The sequence below is a fragment of the Camelus bactrianus genome, chromosome 6 (assembly GCF_048773025.1).
Source record: "Camelus bactrianus isolate YW-2024 breed Bactrian camel chromosome 6, ASM4877302v1, whole genome shotgun sequence".
Taxonomy (NCBI): domain Eukaryota; kingdom Metazoa; phylum Chordata; class Mammalia; order Artiodactyla; family Camelidae; genus Camelus; species Camelus bactrianus.
In genome coordinates this window covers 94,093,787-94,114,153 of record NC_133544.1, presented here as the reverse complement: position 1 = coordinate 94,114,153, position 20,367 = coordinate 94,093,787, and the positions used below count along the sequence as shown (strand labels likewise).

The window sequence follows — 20,367 nt, the reverse complement described above, 5'->3', positions numbered from 1 at the left end:
TGAGACAGTTTTTAAGGGAGGCATTTCACCGGCACATTTGCTGTTTCAGTTCGTGTTCAGCTGTGACTCATATTTATTCTGGTTTAACCCCATTTTGCTTGGACATTTGTTTGTACTAGAAAATGTCACTTTCAACCAGGGGAGGGGAAACTCTGATTGGGGATCCGAAGAGTCAAGGTATTGTGATGATTCGGCATCGCTTTTGACTCGAGGAAAAAAATAGAGAATCCTTACAAAGAAAAGTGCTGAAGAGTAGAAAGTGATTCTTATAAACAGATAGGGGAAAGGAAATGTCACCTCTGAGCTTTACTGTGGGAAGGAGGGTGCTGCGGATCAGGGAAATTACTATAGAATTTTTATTCATGGCGGGGAAATGGCCTCTGGACTTCCCCACGTGTTTCCCTGTTCACTGAAGCAGCTCTGGTGAATTGCCTCACGATTGGTGTATGAATAGAGAGAAAGACACTGGGACTCTCAAACTTGATCTTGAGAAGCCCATCTTCATATATAATCATCCACAGATGTCTGTGTGTGATTATATTCCCATAGTGAGGGGATGATAACTGTAAATGAGAACCATGATAAAATTTCGCCTTGCTTGCTTGCTTGCACATTTTCAGAATATAATTAAAAGCACATGTCACTGTGAGTAGTTAACTGTAAGGTTTGTGTTAGGTTTTCATAAGACTTTGGCAGAAACCTAAAGCTTGTTTTAGTGTCAAAGTCTTCCCTCTCCCTTCCCTCCCACCCTCCCTCCATTTCTTCCTATTTTTTTTCTTCCTTCCTCCCCTTTGGGATCAAAAGGAAACTCTCTAGGTTCTGACTAATCACTTTTCAAAACTAGGGACAATTCCACCCTGTACACAGTTTAAATTAATGTTCCTTTTTCTGCTTGCTAGCTGGCACTTGAAATTGTAACCGAATTATATACTAGATCATTGCTCTCTGACTTCTTTCTCCAAGTAAAATCTGAAGAATAAATGTCTTCTGGCCACTGTGTCACTACCCCAAGCAGGTGGATACAAACAGGTGGGTGTGGGAAAGGAGGCAGAGCTTAGGTTAGGGGAGCTATCATAATATGACCTAGGTCAATGGGTTGGTGCTTGGAAAATCTTGGTCTTCCAGATAATGCCAAATGCCCAGAAAAGTTGCTGTATTGCCCAAAGAATTTCCTGTTCATTGAGTCACTCTTCCTCATGCTTAAAACTGTAATGTGTGTCTCTTTTAAATTCAGTAGGCTGTGCATTTATGACTCCCAATAAAGCAGCTTTCATTTAAAAAAAAAAAAAGATGATAAAAGCTTAAGTTGTAATATGGACGCTAAAACAACAACAACAACAAAAAAAAAAACCCAAACTGAAAAAACAAAACAATCTTCCCCTGGTTCAGGGGAATTCTTAACATGAGTTCTCTTTCCAACTGCTTTTGTTTATGGGTATTAAAACTTAAAATGAGTATAATAACTTGCTGCAGTTTTCCATTTATTCCTCTCTTATATCTGCTCTTAAGAGCAAAAGTGGCTTCCCTGTCCCCACCAGCTTTGTATAATGTAGGTTTCCAGTGCTTAAAAATTCAAATTGGCCCTTCCCTCCAAGGCGTTACAGTGTGGGAGGGAAGGGGTCTGTTTAGTGTAGCGATCCAAGAGCTTAATTTCAGTTTGAAGATGAGTTCTGGGATGCTGTTGAGTTCCTTGGAAGTGGGTGTGCACAGTTTCCAGCACTTTCCAAAGCTTGTGCTTCTGACAGTGGTTGTGACCAGGGTGGGGATCTCCTGCCTCCAATTTCAGCAGCAGTTCATTTCTCTTTTTATATAACCGTTGAGATTCGAGTTTCTGCTTTTGAGAGTTCATGTTTCCGTTTTTTCCCTCCTAACTTAAAACTGCATATAATGCGTTTTTTTCTAACGAAAAATGATGTACATATATAGTATTCATATTGTTTTTTTGTTTTGTTTACTGAGCTCTTTACAACTGAGTAGAGTATCTAGGATTCTTATGTTCTCACACACCTTCCACCTCATTAGCGTAGATTCAGGTGTCTGCAGTCTTTACAGGATTTTGAGCTGCCTCCCTGTTCCAAACAGGGCAGATACCCACTGTGCTTGTTTGTGACCAAATACCATGTTGGTCCCAAACCACCAACTGGGGCCCAAGGAATCTGGAAGTTGAGGACTGATGTCCACGTAATTCAGTTCCAGGGCCCTTCCTCTCTCACACTCATCCCCCCTCCACTCTGGTTTAGAGTTTTCCCTTCTTCCCTCTGGACCTCAGTTTCTTCTTGTGTAAATAGGGCTAATAGCCCCTATGCAGGCTTGTCATGAGAATAGTGATGAGATATATTGAATACTTAGCACAGTGCCTGGCACTAAGCGGGCTCTTGAGAAATGATGGCTATTTTTATTAATGATAGCCTGTCCCATTGTAGCTGTCAGCATCATTCTCTGCTGGAGAGGGAGAGGTCTCAGGAGAGTACCTCGCGGGGTATTATTTAATAATGATTCCATTATGCAGGGTTAGCTAATCTGATGCTCATTTTGTTTGGCTATATTTTGTCCTTTGGTACAATTTGTGCTGTAGCTGTTCTGGACTGATTTAAAGTGGAGTCCTTGATTTCGTAGGCAATTATTCCCTCGTTTAAAAGGTGTAGTTCCGTTTCATTCATTTGAAATAAGGTAAATTACCAAACCCGTTGAACTCTTCTGCCCTTTTGTGATGGGACACTTTCTCGTTTGCTTCTTGGCCTTTAGGCCGATGAATCAAAATGTCTCAGGTGATGGAGGAAGCCGAACCTCTGGCAATGTCTTGCTCAAATAATTGGGCACATTACCCAGGCGGTATTTCCATTATTGGAGTTCTCCTTTGTCTCCTTTAAGTCTTAGCCTCCCTGCTCCTTTCTGCTACTTTACCCACAACACAGAAATGCACATACACTTTTTATTGGCTTCTTAAATTTGACAGATATTTTAGTGCTTACTATATACGGGGTTTTGAAGTTGTCATTTTTTCCCCCCTCCTCTCTCTCTCATTTCAAAAAGTGAAACTGAAGTGGCCTTTCCTTATCAGCAATGGATTTTTTTTTTAAAAAAAGAAAGAAATAGCATGTGACCTTTGGTTGACTTCCAGAATGTTCTTTAGGCCAGTGTTTTTCAGTGTGGAATGCAGCCCATTATTGGGTCACAGAGTTGGTTTAGTGTGTCCAGACCAACTTTTTTTTTTTTTTTTTTTTTTAATGGAAGAAAGACAACAGAACATAGGAGTAGAAAAGAGAGCACAGAGTCCATTGCTTACACCAAGTAACCAGGGCTGAGTCGAGTACCATGTTATGAAACCTTTGTTTCCATTAAAGAAAACCGGGCCTTTTAACTGTCAAGCTTTATTTATTGATGGAGGGCTTGCCCTGCTGGCTGGACTTGCTGTTTCTTTTAGAGTCTTTTGGGTTATAAGCCTGTTGAGAGACATCTCCCCTCTTTTAGTCTTCTGCTTTCTCTCTGAGTCAACTCTGGAAGCTTCTCTGGTTGTTGGAGCAGTGGGAGAAGTTCCCACACAGCCGAGGCAGCTGCAGGATAGGGTTTTGTGGTTGTTGACAAAGTTTTAAGAAAATTATGGTTTCTGAAAAAAGTAAAACTCTCTAACCAACATGAAATATCCAGTTCTTCCCCCTCCCCAACCAGGTGGCATATTGGTTCTCCTAATATAACTACAGAATTGGTACTTGTTTCATTGTGTGTGGATTTTAAAAGATCACCTGAATTCCTAAGCCTGTATAAACTAACGTGATTTTAAAGATTAGAATTTAGACAACAGTAACAGAACTTTTAATTCAATTCCATTTTTCTAGATTAGACTGCATTTCTGTCTTTTTGTTATTCTAAAAAGAAAAGACATCTGTTTTATGTGTGCTTGCTACTGTGTTTTTTATTTATTCTTTTCTCGTTAATTTATTTTGATATTTTTTCTTTCTTTTTTCTTCCTTCCTTCCTTTCTTTTTCTTTCTCTTTCTTTCTTCCTTCCTTCCTTCCTTCCTTCCTTCCTTCCTTCCTTCCTTCCTTCCTTTCTTTCTTTCTTTCTTTCTTTCTTTCTTTCTTTCTTTCTTTCTTTCTTTCTTTCTTTCTTTCTCTCTTTCTCTCTTTCTCTCTTTCTCTCTTTCTCCCTTCTTTCTTTCCTGAAGTTTTCCAAATATGTAACTTAATTTATCAGTCATTAAGATGCATTCCAGTAGATCAGTTTGGAGATAATGTGAACCTGATTGTATTAGAAGTCATTAATCAATGTCAAGAAATATTTATGAGTGCCTGTGATGTGCTTGGCAAACAGGAAGGAGGGTTACAAAAAGAATTGCTTGTAAAAGATGAGACTTATCTTTCATTCATCCCTTTAAGCATGTATTGAGCACCTCCTCAATCAGCTGCATGCTGTGCTCGATTCTCTGCCTAAGTCTAACGGGGACGGCAGGACTATGGAACAACGAGAATAAGTCAATGCTGTCTCTAATATTTATTCTAAGTTTTGTAGGAATGTAGAGCAGAGAGTGAGCAGAGTCAGCTGGGCTATCTGGAGGACAGAGGGAGTGGACTTACTGAGTCTTAAGTCGCTGCCAGGATGCCAGTGGGAAGGGTGGAGGGTGTTCCCGACAGTGGGGGAATCTCAGAAAATGCCTAGATGTAGAGAATGTCAGAGTGGAGCCTGAAGGAGGCAATTCTTAGGGTGTGCACTGAGGAATTGTGAAAAGCAGGGTTGGACATGTTGGGTGAGACCGTGTATTTTAAGGTGGGTAATTGTAGAAATTCCTAAGCTAGAAACATACCCCATACCCTGTGGGTGCTTACAGTCTACTTTGGGAAGAGGGATTATAAATAACTAACCAGGATGTACTGTGAGTATGTGATGGAAGTATAAGCAAAAAGCTTGGAGTCACCATGTCTCCGGTGGCTTTCCTTGAGCTATATTGGTCCTGCGCTGGCTTAGGGCTTGGCAACATCGCTGACTCAGTGACAGACTTCCTTCTTGGAAGGCCTGGCTCCTGACTTGCCAGCATATGATGCTCTCAGTTCACCACGTCTTCCTGTCCCGAACTGCCCAGTTGATTGTGAAGCTGCAGGAAAGTAAAAGCCAGGGTCACCTCCTGCCTCCAGCTGGGGAATCCTGAATGTGCTTCTCCTTCAGGACCAGGGCATCTGGTTGAGGATCTGTGCAGGTGCTTGCCCTCTGCCCTGGGCTCACAAACTAAGCGTGGAACTGTTCTCCTTAAAGCAATTATTAAAAATAATTATTCATTTTATTTCACTTTTGAGTCTCCATTTATCTGACTTTCCTGTCTGCTTATTTATTTACCTACTTGATGTTGCTTGTGGAGGTGCCTATTCCTCAGCTCTGCTGGGACACAGCCCCCAAATCTCAGTGGCTTACAACAGCAACACACACATTCAATTCTTGCAGCTCAAGTTTAATCATATCCCTGGTCAGTTCTCCATCAGATCCTTCCTCTTCCCCTGCCCAGGCTCATGGGTCTGCAGGCTTCACACTGAGTTCAACCAATCAGAGACACTGAAAGGAGACTGAAGGGGAAGAGAAAGGGAGAAACTGAGGTTTCTCTCTCCCATTTCTGCCTCAGGTGGCTTCTTCAGCAGAGACTGTTTATCTGGAGCTCCAGCTCCACTGGACAGGCCCACTGTGGTTCCACCCCCTTCTCAGGTCTAGGCCTTCAGCTCCAGTAACACTATCTCCTTCTTCTGTCTCTGGCTTGGGGGTGGCAGTCGCTTCCTGCTGTTATATCTTTTACCAACTCCTCTTTGGCACTCAGCAGTTTCAGGGACAGAACTGAAGCAGGCAGTTTCATATCTTAGAAAATCATGTCTTCTGTTGGTTCATCATCTCTTGCTGGTTCCTGCTCCCAAAGAGCAAACCTTGGAATATTATCTATTAAAAAGGACGTAATTATGACAGTGGGGTTCTCACGTTGAGAAATTAATGTCTCCTGGCCCGGGAGCCCCCTGAGGCTGATAACTTTTCATCTTTGTGTTCCTCGGTGCCTAGCATCAGTGTCAGGCTCAATACTTCTTGTCAAATTAAATATTGAAATTTGGCCTTTCATTAATCAACTTGATTTTCATGAGGTGTGGCTTAGATTTGACTAAGCTAATTTCATTTTATCCATCAGACGTAGGCTGAGCACTCTTCAGCCTTGTCTTTTACGTAGGGGAAGGGAAGTAATCTCAGTCAGTTTTCTGTTTTATAATTTGTGTCATGGGTTATACTCACACTCAGGCTGAGGAATTGGTCACAAAGTCGAAAAAGGGGCCACGTCTGCCACTTCTCTGCCTCCAGTATCATCATCTGCAAACACGGACTTCAGCCTGGAGGCCTGCAACGGCTTATCTGAAGTACATTAAATGCCAGTTTTTCTGAGTGCGCATTTTTTTTTCCTGCTTTCTTCTGTCAATTTCAGAAACTCATTCAAAGAACTGCAGTCCAATGGGTGTGATCTTTTGTATTTCCAGAATGGCCAGTGACATTTTTCTTCACCTTCCTCATTCTGCTGACAGACCATTTGGGGTTAAAAATACACAGTCATTGTGTATCATGTTTCTTAACTTCTTTGCATCACTGTCGTATGCATTTCCTGACCTAATGATTATGCTGTCCAAACTGGGAGCACGGACATTGTGACCACCAGATGTGGAAATCCTGCCCCAGGCTTGCCTGCGTACATCACTGAAATGACAGTGTGTCTGTGAAATCATCATGTGGACAGTTCTGGTTTTGTTTTTCATATTAGTAACTGAGGGTTACTGTTAGGGTGTTGCCAGTGTACTTTTAGATCAGTCCAAAACTGGGCAGATGGATTTAACATTGTAAAATACCACCTTTTCAATTGAAGAGGTAAGATTTTCAACTTGATGGTTGAGTTTGTTTTGCTTTGTTTTTTTCTCAGCTGTTCATGTGTGGCAATACTCTGGCATGATCCACCCCCTACACACCCGAGAACCTAGAATTATCTACCCTCTGTACCGCTGAGTTTACTTTTAAAATAATATACCTGCTGTCTCTTTTTTCTAAACCACATTGTAATATGAGGCCTTAAGTAGAAAGATGAATTAAAAATATACAAAGCAAATTATTCACCGAGGCCACTCCTGCTCTTTGTGTGTAGGAATTCCTCGTGAGCCTCGACTGAGCAGTGTTTAAAGTCCAGTGAGCTCCCTTCATTAAAGATTGCACTGTTGCCCTCTCCTGTTTTACAGCTGATTAGATTAATTGAATAGGATTAATAAATTACAGCATGGCAAACTCAGAATTATCTTGTTAATTAGGGACAGGGGTAGCATGGAAAAATGAAATCTCCAGATGATAGCTTTCCTCCTGGGTTTGTTCTGCAGATGCCACTGAAACGCAGCATGGGAAAGCAAGCTCACGTTGCTTTAGGCCTCTCTTTGTCTCCCCTCACATTCTCTTGCAGATGACAGCAAATAAAGTGGTACTGAAGGAATTAGGGGAAAAGGGGCAAATCTGTCCAGGCAGTTTGGTGGATAGTGGTTAGTCTCCAGGCAAAGGGTCTTTCAGATGAGGTATGTGTGCTGGCTATTTGGTGTGCTTTTTTATGCTTTCCCCCCATGGAAACATCATTATATTCAACAGTAAGATTTTGTAAAAGCAGCCCCCCAAAGCTTCTTTATTCCAGAATGTGAAGTATAGTTGTACTGAGTCCTATTTCATCTAAAGCGTATGTAATATTTTCTTCAGAATTGCTTAATGCAAAAATACTACAGGAGTTTGTGAACATTTGAAGTTCCTAATTTTGAAAATCATCTCACAGTAACTTACTTACCCTAACGTAAGTACTTTACTGTTTCACATGTTGCTTTCCATATGCACATATATTTTCTACATAGTTACAGACATCACGCATTTTATATTTTGCTACTTTTGTCACAGTATAACAAATACTTTCCAAGTTTCTGTGTCATCTTGGTAATGATCAAGGGTTACTTTTAATAGACTCAAAATACTCCATGGTGAAAAAGACACAAAGCCTTCAGTAGCTACTGTAGCAATGGAAGTAGGGGGGGGGTGTGGGTGGGGAGGGGGGCGGGGTAGGGTAGGCAGATGCTCTTTGCAAAGAAGTGTGTCTGTGTCTGTACCTGCTGAAGAGAAGACTAGCTCTAGGTCATCACTCCCAGCGTTCTGTTGTGGGAAATAAGGATCATTGTCCCCCAGGACCAAAGTTCTGGCTAGAGGCTTCCAAGTGAGTCTTTTATGTCTTACATGCCTGTTGGTTGGGACAACTGCCTGATTATGACCTGCTTTAAGAAATATATTTGTACAAATATATGTGTGTATGTGCATGGCTGGGACATTGTGCTGTACACCAGAAACTGACACATTGTAATTGACTGTACTTCAATTGAAAAAAAAAAAAAGGAAACATATTTGTATTTGTAACTTTGAAACACTTGCCTGAGAAAGATGGATACTGATGGATGGACATTGTGATCCTTAACATGCTTCTCCAGGATTTGGAAAGAACTGTCGATTTTGAAAGAGACAGGTAAAAGGAAACATAAGGAAAATAATTCTTCTACCCAAGATTGCAGGCCAGTCTGTGGAAATTGTGCAGTCAATTTCTTGCTCTGATGCCTGAGGTGTTAGTTTTTAGGGATGGGGGTAGGGGACCTTGAATGGGATATTCCACTTTGAAGTTAGTTTCATAAAAACAAGCTGATAAAATATAATTTGAGATAAATTTTTTGTCAGTTTTAGAAAAATTATTTTATGTGTCACTGGATGAATCTCCCTGCCATTAAAATGACCAAGGTGGCTTTTTAAAAATATTCTCGTGTCAATATGATTTAGGTGTGCTTCTCTTGCCCTCCACCCCCTCCCCGCCACCCTCAACCAAACACAGGGCTTTGGACATAGGAAGAATAAGGACTGAATGTGAAGTCTGCTATAGCATATTTTGACAACCCACTCATTTTATGCTCTGAATATAGTTATTACTCATTCTTTGTGTATTTGAAATTTAAAGTGGCAATTAGCTGGCAGACAAGGGAGAAAAAAAAAAAAATTATGACATGTTCTAGCTCCTTCATTGGTCCAGACCACAACCGTAGGTTAGAGAAGATCTTGGATTTGCCAACCCAGATGTAACATTGTATTCTGTTTTAAAAGTCAAGCCAAGGAAGTAGTAGGTGGCAGAATCTTTTATCACCCTATAAAGTTACAAAAATGTCTACAGTATTTAGAGGTGATGACTATATATGTGTGTGAGATATACATCATGGGCTGACAGAAGGGTTTACTATATGCATGAAAGAGAGTGTTGTCAATTTTAAACTTTTGTATCTTAGGAAACTGTGTTTACAAATCACGATGATATGCCCACCGGTTAAGTTTCTTCATTTTTGATTGGGAAAACTATCATCTGTTTGTGCCATTTTTGTTGATTTTTGCCTCCTCCTTTTACTTGCATATACCCCATCTGTCTTTTTTAACCCTACTCATTAGCAGTAGCTTATTATAATTATCCATCTGTCACCCCGGCTGCAGTGAGCTGTAAGCGCTACTTAATTTTACGATACTTTTGTGGCACTGATGTTGGTTTTGATCAAGAAAAGGCTTTTTTGCTAACTAGATTCAGAGCGCTGTGAGTTTGCAGTTATGTTTGTTTATTTTACAATCTCTGATCTCTTTCCTCTTATCTAGAGACAAGTCAGTGGGAGAAGAGGATGGGAGGGGTGAGGTGGGTAATGCAGAAGACCGTATATAACTTCAGGTGATTCTTCTCTTCAGCCTCCAGTAATTTGGTACAGACCCTTACTTACCACGTCCCTCATTGAAAGTTGATTTGTATTAACTGGGTGAGGAAAATTAATAAATTTTACACTTTGTACCAATATAAGCTGAAATCTTAAATGAATGATTTAGACATTTTCTTGGAAAATAGTAAAATTGTAGCCGAAGTTTATTTCAGCCCTAGGTGCTAACTGGTATATTACATTGATAATAATTTCTTTTGGTTTTCCTCTTTTAAGAACTCATTCTCAAAGGAAAAATATATGTCATTTGTGTTTAGTTAGTTGAACCATTTAAGGTTACTTAGTTAATTTATTTTATTTTTTTCTTTTTAGCTTTCCTTTACCTCCAAATGAATGGAAAATATGAGACATGGTCAATACTTAGAAAGATCTAAAGGATCCGCTTCACTGCATTTTCATGCAGCATCATTGGAATGTAGTTGTGATTTTTTCCAGTGTTAATGCCTGTGATTTAAGTATGGTTTTCCCATAGCAATAATGTGTGAAATCTGGGATTTGCTTTTTTTGAGTAACCACGGTATTCCCTTCACCCTTAAATGAAACAGACCCCACCCTGAGCTGTCAAAGTACAAACAAAGAAATTCCTGATTTAGGACGCATGCTGTTACGTACCATTACAAAGACACACTTTCCCAAAAACAGTGGATAGAGCAGGGAGATGCAACTGGTTTCACTGGGGAGCAGTCTGGTTCTTGGGATGGTCATGAATTCATAACGGGAAGAGGGGTGGAAATCTCAGAGGCATTCTGAACTTTTACTCTTCATGGAAGTCTAGTTCATAAATTAGGCTTTTTATGAAAAGGTTTTTATTGAAGGGGAAACATCTGTTTATTGAAAGCCTCTAGAATCCACATTTTGACAACTTCAAGCACATTGCTACTTCCAGATTGAGTAACACTCAAAATCACATTTCCTTTTGAAATTGCAAGATTTGCAAAAGAGACTTGTGCCTTCTTTGACCATCCTCAAATGGTGAGTTGAATGCTGGGTAATTGCTGCTGACTCCTTAATCAGATTTAAAATTCTCAGTCATTTCCTAGGTGTTTCTACATACTTTATCTGAGTCGTTGTTACTATACTTTGCTTGCCATCTCTCTTTTTCTAGACATTTTGGCAATTCTAGCATTAAAAACCTTTTATTTGTAATTCAACACAGTTATATTTTAAGTGGCTATCATTTGATATTATAGTGATTTGTTATTTTGACTTTTTATTGCCCAAAGACATTTCAAGGTTTAATTAGATCTTTATGTTTTCATTTATAAAGCCCCTTAATAGCATGCACAAGGTCCTGTGTTCAATCCCCATTACCTCCTCTAAAAATAAGTGAATAAATAAAGCCCCTTAAGACTCTCAAATATAGACATTACTTAAAACTATTCTTTTTTAAAAATTTATTTATAATGGAGCTACTGGGGATTGAACCCAGGACCTGGTGCATGGTAAGCACATACTCTGCCACTGAGCTATACCCTCCCTCCAGAACTATTCTTAAGTGCACTATTTTTCTATCTGTCATGCATATGTTTATGGCTTGAAGAAAAATTAGTAAATCCTTCATAACTTCTAGAACTAGTTTATGAGTTATTATCTTTTGTTGGCATGATTCGATTTTATCAGCTATCTTACGAAAAATGCCAAGAACTGAATTAATTCATTAGCAAGTAGGAAATTCCAAAACAGTGTAAAGATGGGCAGCTTTTTCAGCAGGAAATGGTAATATGTGTCACTTGATTTACATCGTAAATGGGGTTTCACTTACCACTTCCTATTCAAAGAGTAGAAGAACTAGCTTCTTTTTAGTATATCAGGTGTCCTTGCTCATAAGGGCAAATTATGTTTGCAGACCACTTGTTCGTCTGCCTTAAAAAAAAAAAGTCCCCCCCTTTCCAGTGTTTGATTTAACAAAGCTAACGTATTTGGCTGCTAGTGATCATTTTATAGTGTTGTTAAAATGTCTTCTGAATTTACTTTTAGTGTGTTTTTCCTCTTGAACTTTAGACTTCCTAATTTTCAAATAAGAAAACAGTACGTTTTGCATATAAATGAACAAAACAAAGAATAGTAAAATTGATACTTGGTAGAAATACGCTTTTATGAACTTACAGAATGTGTATTTAAAAAAAGAACGATGCCTTGAATGCCTCTCTTTCAATCTAAGTAACATTCTTCACTTTATTTATACTTTTACACATTTTCTCCAAGTCCTTTATTTATTTAGGGAAAAAATATTTTAAAGCTTCAGTCTATGACTCATTTTCTCCCATTTCAGTAATCTGTTTTTCTAATTAGAGATTTTAGCTAATTATCCTGAAGTCAGCTACTCTAAAATTTTATTATTCTCCATGTTTAAAAGTCCACAGAAAAAGCATCAGCAGAATATGGTGTCAACATTTCAAAACTGGCAGGATCCATCTACACTATATCTTCATCATTAATGACAAAAATCTTGAGTAAGAGAATGAATGTAGCATTTCTTTAAAACAGATTTCAATGTTTGAGAAGCTTTTTTTTTTTTTTTCTATTTCTGAACTATCTCTGAAATGTAAATAGACAAACCACACAACTCAGTATTCAGATAGCCTGGAATCACAGATGTTTGTTGTTCCCAAATGTACTTTTGAAACAAAGTACTTTTTTTTTTAATTGTAGAGGCACAGTGTTAAACTTCTGCTTCTTAAAGTGGGTCAAAGGGGATAGATAACCGGTTTTTTTTTTTCTCCCTTGATGTGCGGTGCTGGAATAAACCCAGCACTGGAATCTTCTTGCATTGCTATCATTCATTGAAAGGCTAAATGTCCCAGAAATCTGAATTTTTTTTTTTCATAGCTCTTTGACTTCAGTCAAATTGTTCTTTTAAAAGAACTTGAGTGGAAACCATGTGTCTAAAGCCTCCGTTGAAGGAAGGTCCCCTTCAGCCTGTTTTCTCCAGCCCTGATTTTCCTGGGCCAGGCCACTGACTTCCCCAAGTGACCCGAGATAGTACCCGGGAGGGAAGAGAGAGCAGTGAGTGTTCTAAGCTGTAGCACCCACAGAGCAAAAATGCGTCAAGTCACAGCTTGTGCCAAAGGTCAGGACAGCGGGCTGGCCCCAGAGAGTTCGTTCTGCAGGCCAGGGAACGCTCTTCTTCGTCCTCTTTCCCACACTCCAGCAGTGGCATCCTTTTACCCATCACACACCCAGGCAACCTCTCTACTCTCTTGAAACTGAAGAGGTTATGTTATTGTACCTGTTGGCTGGCTGATTTGACTTCGGTGTGAAGGAATTTTGTCAATCTGTTTGCTAAGTTAAATCGTACCTAACTTGTGGAATGAAAGGAGGCCCGAGACTGCTCAGTCCGAGCTCCCTTTTCCCAGAAGGTCTGTTAACTGTGGGTTTGGGCCAAGTTCAAAGTTCCCTTCCCTTTCATTTGCTGGCAAGCCCTCGCGCAGCTGATTTCTGAGAACTCTCTGATAAGCAGTGCTTTGGGCCCATGCTTAGTCCTTGTCCCTCACTAGAGCCTCACTTCCAGCTCTTGTTCCTCTGGGTCTCCCTGGGCCGTGCAGAGGCCTCAAGTACACTCTTCCCCGAGGTGCTGGGCAGACCCCCTCCCCAGCCTGAGCCTCTTCCCTTCTCCCTTTGGGATGGAAAATCAGAGCTCCTTTGTTCCTCTCTGGAGTGCCACTGCCCACAGTGACCCCACGTGTATTCTTCCCTCCTCCCTGGCCCACATGGAAGCTCCCTTTCCTCCAGGCAGGGAGGGAAATGTCCTTGAACCTCCTGCTTGGAATCTGAGTGGCCAGCACTCCTTGCCACTCCAAGCCCTTCATCTGCCCCCTCACTTTCTGAACTTGATCCAGTCTTTTTTCTTTAATTGGAGTATAGTTAATTTACAGTGTTGTGTTAGTTTGTGGTATATAGCATAGCAATTCATTTATACATATGTATATTCTTTTTCATATTCTTTACCATTATAGGTATTGACTACAGTTCCCTGTGCCATACAGTAGGATCTGGTTTAGAACTTGGCCTGGTCTTGCTATCACCCTGGTCACAAGGGCTCAGTCTGCTGAACTGAGCACCACGACCCTCTGTATGTTGGACAAGTTGCGGAGGGGCTGGTGCCTGCTTTTCCCCGGACTAAGTCTTCTAAGGTGCCTTTCATCTCTAAAATTTGGTTTAATTTTTGTCCTGTCCTGAATCAATGTATACCTCCGTATGTCATTTTTCTAGACAACTAATCACTGTTTATTTTAAAAAATTGTGATCAGTTTCAGGCATACAAAAGTCTACCCAATATAAAACACTCCCACATCCATGTACCACCACTCACTTTTATAAAGAATAAATTATGGGGGAGGGTGTAGCTCAGTGGTAGAGTGCATGCTTAGCATACATGAGGTCCTGGGTTCAATCCCTAGTACCTCTGTTAAAATTAAAAAACAAAAAACAAATAAATAAACCTGATTATCTACCCCCCCAAAAAAGAATAAATTATAAGTAGAGTTGAAGTACCTATGAGCCCCTCCCTAACCCCTCCTCTTCCATTTCTCTTCAGCTCTCCTGGTTTTGTTGATAATCATTCTTGTGCTTTTTTTATACTTTAGTTACACGCGGATGGATGTGCAAATGATACACTGTTGTTTTCAGTACTGTTGACATTTTACAGAAGTGGTTTGACTCTGTGTACATTTCTGCACGTGCTGTTTTCACTTGGCGTTGTTTTGAGGTTCACTCACGTTGACATGCGGAGCTCTTGTTCGCTGCTCCCTGGCGTTTCCTTGTTTACAAGGCATCCCCCTGCTGGTGGACGTTTCCGTTGTTGCTGGGGTTTCGCCGTGACCCGTAAGGAGAAGGCCTCCTCAGAGAGACAAGGATGTACCACTGCAGGTCTCTTTGGGAAGGCCTGATCTTTAAATGCCAAGATTTGATTTTAACGCCGTTTCGAATCAGCCTTTGTGAATCTGGGTAAGGTGCCGTGTCGTGTCATCCTGGGCCTCACTGATCTTGGGCAGAGGGAGGGCTGGACTCAAGGGACTAAAGCTACTTTCCAGGCCTCAAATTCTATGATTCCTTCCATACTTGCTTCCCTGTCTCCTTATGGTGCATAATACGTGTCAGTTACAAGCAGCTGTTTGGCATGAGAATCAGTTCGGAAAAAATAAAAATGTGTTAGTGAGTGTGTGAGCGTGTGTGTGCGTTTGTGTTTCTGAATGTATTCAAATTCAGAATGAAAGTGGCTTGAGCCCCTTGGGAATGTTTTTTTTACAATTTGGTTTCCTATTTTATTGACCTGATAAATATTAATGACACACTGGCCTGCTGTAAAGCCATCCAAAAATTAATGTCAGGGCACAGTCAAGCCCCGTGGAAGCAGTGATGGAGTCTTATCTCCTGAACGTAGATGCTGGCTGTGCTGCCGGCCACACAGGCTGCACGCAGCCTGGCTGCTCGTGAAGAGGGTGAGTCAGGGTCGTCATTTTGAACATGAATTATTGTATTATGTCCTGCCCAAAAATGAGGTTTTCTAAACGGCATTGAAATACAGAGGGCGGTTGGACTCTAAATGTAAATACCCTTCAGAAGTGATATTTTTTGAGATTATATAGTCCTTTCACATGGGGAAGAAAAGAAAGTTGCTCCCTAACTTCCAGGATGAGCTGTGGTTCTTGCTGCTGTCATGACGACAGCCCCTCCTTTGCATTCTCACATCATGTGGGGCTAGAGCACAGGCCAGGTCTTCAGAACTGTGGGCTCTGGGCTCAGGGACCCTCCTAAGCAGTGAGACTCGTGGGCTAGTCCAGAGATGCTGGGGCAGCTACTTGGCTTGCTCGCCACCCTTTTTTTCCTCCCTTCACGTTTTCTTGTTTGTGGCTGAACACTAGGCAAAATTACCTTCAGAGAAGTACTATAGTTATCATGAGATTTAATAACATCCCTCCAGGGTAGTAGTGATAGCTATTATGATTTGTCTGTTTCGTGTAGCTATGAATATAAAATTTATTAAATAGACTTGTATTAATTCTAACAGATATTATGATTGATTCAACAGATTTCCCCCTTTTTCCTATTTTTAGCAGCCCTGTGCATCAGGGGGAGTGGCCCAGCTCCAGGGATGGGCCTTGATTGATCTAAATTTAGGGATGGGTTTAGATTAATCCAATCTTGGTCACTGCCCAGGGCAGTGATTAGTTCAGGAGCTCAGCCTTGGCTCCCGGAACATGACATTCCCATGGTTATAAATCCAGAAATGAGACATGAAGGAAAGGTCGCTGGAGGCTTTGGGGAAATGTTTCCTCACATTCAAGAGTGAGGCACAGGAAGATGATAGCTTTTCTTCTCAGTATTGCTGTTGTGGTCAGGAACTGCTATCAGTCAGAGGATGAAATTGACACTCCCGTGAGGGCAGAGCCAACGGAGGTACAGAGAAAGGAGCCGGAACTACTGACTGAGCCATCCCCGAACCCCAGCTCACCACTGGGCTTGTCATATGAGTCAACAAATTACCTGAAGCTAGTTTGATTTGGGGTTTCTATTATTTGCAGCAGAAAACATCCTAATCAGTATAATTATATTATTATCCTTATGACTGGTTATTCTTTTAATCCTGGAGTAGACTCTTTTCTTCAAATTTGTTTTTGGTTTTTTTGTGGGGGGAGGTTTATGTATTTGTTTTTAGAGGAGGTGCTGGGGATTGAACCCAGGACCTCCTGAGTGCTAGGCACACACTCTACCACTTGAGCTATACCCTCCCCACCTCCCTGTCTTTTCTTTGAATTTTAAAGTGAGTGTAAATGCACTATATATTCTACTGATGTTATTGTCAACACTAATTATAATGTAGAGGTTTTCATTTTCTTACTGTAATAAGATTTCACTGCATCCTTACTCACTATAGTCTGCTAAGAAATCTCTGAACATCCAAGGTTTTCTTAGCTCTCTCCGCACTTAGTAGAATTTAACCTTTACTTAATTGCATAAGGGTATTAAGCCTTTCGTTTAGTATCTACTGTATCTGTGTTTCTGTGTGCAGCCTAATTGGCAAAGAAAGGCTAGAGCCCTTGCTCATGTGAGAGCAATTCAGAGCAATATGTTAATAAACCCAGACACGCAGGATTGAATTACCGTGGGAAAACCCTGCCTTGAGGTGGGGATGGATAAGGCTGAGCAAAGAGCCAAGAAGGGAAGGAGGGCCGGGACCGCATGGGGTAGAGGGGCATCAGAGAAGGCTGCCCAGTGAGGTGGCCATGCACACGCAGAGGGCGGAGGTGTGGGGCCCCCGAGAGACACAGAGGCCGAGGCTGCAGAGAGAAGCTGTGAGGATTGCAGTGTGGGAAGAGCGCACATCAGTGGGGAAAGGGTGACTGCCTGGCTGAGGATGTTGGATCCGTGGCTTCTCAAATAGTGGGGTGGTGTTGTTACCACAGGGATTATTGTAAATTACTCTCACGGTGGCCGCAGGGGAATCAGGCCAGGGAGAGATGCTGGCACAGCATCCTGGGAAGATACTTCCATCATCCCTGAGTGACCTGACAAGAGCTGCGGGGCGACAGAATCTGAATGTGCAATATCTTAAATTTATATGGAAGTTCAGAGTTCCCACAGCACAGCACAGCACAGCACAGCACATTACCTAACTTATCTAGTTAGATCCTCTCAGCCTTTTTAATGGATGCGAATCCAGAGATTCAGAGCTGGTGAGCAACCTCCTGAAAGTTGTTAATGACAGAACCCAACCTACAGTCTAAGTCTTTTGACCTCCAGGTCCAGTGCTTTTCAATAATAGCATAAATGACATTTCCCATTATTAGTGAAATTCAGGTTGTGCTAATTTGACTGTGCTCTCTAGTGTTTGTCTGTCAACCTTCTCCTCGCAGCAGCTTCAGCCAAAGCTAAATACCAGTTCCCAACTCTTATAAAACAGTGAAAACCTCTGAATGGTGCAAAGGCAGTTAAGTATCCCAGAAAATGGTAGAACCTTCTCAGATAACAGAAAGAGAATCCTTCTAACAAACACAGAAAACAAAAGGCTAGGTCAGTAGAAAGCTTCCTCAGTGTTTCAAATGAATGGAGAGTAACTGAGACTTTAAGGGAGCCTCAAGATGGCTTTGTTGAATGAAGGTGGAGAAGCCACCCATGATGCCCATCCCTAAAAGAACAGGGAGTTACCATCTTAACAACACAGAGTAAGGAAAAGTATTCACTTGACGGGCGTTTTGATAGGCATCATCTTTTATTTAAAATGTGAATGAACTATTAAAAGATGGAATGTTGGATGACTTTAGTCTTCCAATTAAGAAATTTCTTTTCCGGATACACAGTAGGTATTTTGAAAGTCATGAATTTTTCTTCTTTTTTTATTGTGGCAAAAAAAAAAGATACACAAAATAAAGTTTACCACTGTAACCATTTTTTTTTCAGTGTGCAGCTCAGTAGTGTTAAGTGAATTCACGTTGTTGTGAAACAGATCTCCAGAACTTTTTCATCTTGCAGATCTGAAACTATACCCAGTAATCGCAGCTCCCGTTTTCCTACCTCCAGCCCCTCATAACCACCATTCTATTTTCTGTTTCTATGAGTTTGGAAAATTATGGATTTTTTTTCAAATGTTAATATCAGGAAACATTTATTATTGTCTACCAGCTGTTGGGCATTGTTCTTGTGAGGGGGCCAAAATAAAGGGATAAAGGCTAGAGGAGAACCTCTAGAGGGTCTTTGCTGCACTGGATTTGGAAATATGTAAAAAAAATAAATCATTGAATCACTTTACTGTACAGCAAAAACTAACAACATTGTAAGTCCGCTGTACTTTAACATTTAAAAAATTAGATCTTACAAATCAAAATAAAAAAAAAGAAAGAAACCACAATAAAAATCAATGTGTATGTTGTCTTAAATGAATGATGGCCACAGTAAGCTCTCTGTGATGCGAACAGTAATATTCATGCTGTGTTGCTAAATTTTGCATCAGCAACCGCAGATCCCACCATACTGAGGTAACTTAGAGGAGGAAATGTGAGCCAGATAACCTGGGGATTTGGGGTATCAGATGGTATTTCTTAACGTTACCTGGTTATTAGTGAGGGCAAAGAATGAGAAGCTATTCTGCTAGATTAGCTTGGGTGTGATGTCTGTTCTAAGATTCACAAGAGTACCTAAGAAGATTCCCTGAAGACTATGTTCAATATCTTGTAGTAACCTTTAATGAAAAAGAATATGAAAACAAATATATGTATGTGTATGCATGACTGGGGCATTGTGCTGTACACCAGAAATTGACACGTTGTAACTGACTGAACTTCAATTTAAAAAAAAAAAAAAGAAAAAAGAAGAAGGTTCCTTGGAGGAAGAGTGCCCTGCAGAGAAGAAGGGAGAAATCCACCTTCTGTGAAGCTGGATCTGGCAAGCAACCTTTTAGGGTGTTCTCAGTGTTAATTTGTAGAAATATTATAGTAACATAGCCGTTGAAGGCTCTTCTCCCCCCAAATAATAACAGTTAATGTTTAAGTCACTTCGGAGGATACATAATTGACATGTTTTCTTGAAATGTCTTGGAAACCACTTTAAGGGCTTTTATAGAGAATGCAAAAGAATAGAAAAGTCTGAAACAAAGCTGAGTCGCCAGGTGATGAGGATTTAGCAAATTGTAGCTGAGCTGTATCCGCTCACTGGTGCCTTCAGAAAGAGTAGCAGCCTGTTCCTGATAAATGACAGAGCGAGCTGCTGTTTCTCAGGGACTTCGTGGTTCTTTGTAGCTCAAATCGCTGAGTAAGTTTTGAGCTACCATAGTGGGGATGTTAGGTGAGGGAGGGGGTGAAGTTTTGAGTGCCGGAGCTGCAAATGACTTTCCCATGCTACTGGTTGAGGGCTGAACTTTGGCTCCTGGTTAGAATCACCTGGGGAACTTTTAAAGTAACTAGAGCACAGATCCCACCCTTGGCCAATTAAATCAGAATCTCAGAATCTGGCGAAGGAAGCAGGCCTAGTCATGAGTTTTGTTTGTTTTTTAAGTTTTCCACGTAATCCTAAAGTGTAGCCAAGGTTAAAAAACATTTTGGCTATTTCAGCTCTAGCCAGTAAGATGCGGGGAACACTTATCAAAATGTTTGTAAAATACTTGCTAACTGTATAAAATAAATATACAGGCTTTCTCATCCCTGCCCCTACATAGGTGGGTTTCTTTTTCCTTTTCTTAGCCAGTTGCAGATTCTAAAGAAACAGTTGGAAGGAAGTGGAGGTCTCACAGCCTTCTTTAGGGAAGGATGGGGGCACGAGGGTCGGGTTGGAAGCTTTGTTTGTATGTATTTCAGGAAGTAGAAAATATGGCATGTTCTCAGTTTCCCTAAATTATGTAACTTTGAAGGATGTGATCTATTTATGTCAAAATAATGAGGCATATAATACGTTGCATTTAACATGGGTGGGAATTCGTTGCAGAGTAATTAGCATTCCTTTCTTCAGCCTGTATTCAGTGGAAACATACCATTCACAACCTCTCTGTGTCCACATTTTCCAGTGCGTTGGAGAGCTTTTTTCAATAGAAATCTTTGTCCTTTTCCTAATAAGACTTGGATT

The 20,367-nt window shown here is 40.8% G+C and overlaps 1 protein-coding gene across 3 annotated transcripts in view; it reads left to right on the top strand.

Moving 5' to 3' along the window:
* Positions 1–20,367, top strand: part of RAB8B (RAB8B, member RAS oncogene family) — a 90,659-nt gene that overhangs the window by 52,759 nt on the left and 17,533 nt on the right. The gene's annotated exons all lie outside the window — the stretch shown is intronic.